We start from the raw sequence: 922 nt of genomic DNA, 5'->3' as shown, positions 1-922 counted from the left end.
CCCCGCCTCCGCTGCCGTCCTCCTCCGCCCTCGGTTTTTACTCGGCCCGTGGTGTTCATCAAATAGTTTGCTGAATTTTTTCGATACATCAATGGATGCTATTTTCTTAACATTACGGTGCGAGCACGCAACTGTAACACAGAAAACGCGGTTTAAACTGTCGTCGGAGATCGCAGCCCCCACCATGTTTCAATGTTGTTGACAGACAACAGGGCAAACGACGCACGCGCTCAACGTGAATATCGCGAGAGTTTGCACCGATGTAAACCCTCTACACAAAAATGTAGAGGGTTGTTTGAAAAAAATGCCGACCGTAAAGTTTTTTTTCGACGTAGAAATTCTCGGTCGGTCGGGTTACCGGAAAAACACTACTTTTTTTTCTACGCCTTACGGGCAGCAGCTCGATTTCCTTCTTTAACTGCCAGAGTGATCGCTTTTAGTTTTGCTACGGAACGACGACACCGAGACACATTTTCACTTCGCGTTTTTCGATCATCAGATTCGAAACGACGACGTGTAAGTGAGTTTTTATTGGCGTGCGTTTTACTGTAATTGTGAATGATTCTAACTTTATTCACTTAACGTCCTGCAGAACGCGGCACTAGCTTAAAAGCAGCACCCACTCGACACGACCGAACAGACAGACGTGTTCGCTTCGCTGTTTACATTCATCAGATTCGAAACAAAGACGTGTATGTGACTTTTTATTGGCGTGCGTTTGACTGCAATTGCGAAAGATTTTAACTTTATTCACTTACGTCGTGTAGATCATGGCATCGAAACGTAAAAGAACTGTAATGACTGGAGTGGAGCGAGTGAAATGCATCCGTTTGAGCAAGGCTGGACACAAAGTTAAAAGCATCCAGCAGACACTTGGAGTCGGAAAGACGCAAATCTACGAAACTTTAAAAAACAAGGCATC

General features: G+C 44.9%; 1 protein-coding gene across 1 annotated transcript in view; it reads left to right on the top strand.

Annotated features, from left to right (window-relative positions):
- Window positions 1-922, top strand: part of LOC109527156 (solute carrier family 25 member 36-A-like) — a 28,831-nt gene that overhangs the window by 2,316 nt on the left and 25,593 nt on the right. The gene's annotated exons all lie outside the window — the stretch shown is intronic.

This window comes from Hippocampus comes, unplaced genomic scaffold, assembly GCF_001891065.2.
Source record: "Hippocampus comes isolate QL1 unplaced genomic scaffold, H_comes_QL1_v1.1 scaffold228, whole genome shotgun sequence".
Lineage (NCBI taxonomy): Eukaryota > Metazoa > Chordata > Actinopteri > Syngnathiformes > Syngnathidae > Hippocampus > Hippocampus comes.
This window is presented reverse-complemented; position numbering and strand designations above follow the sequence as displayed.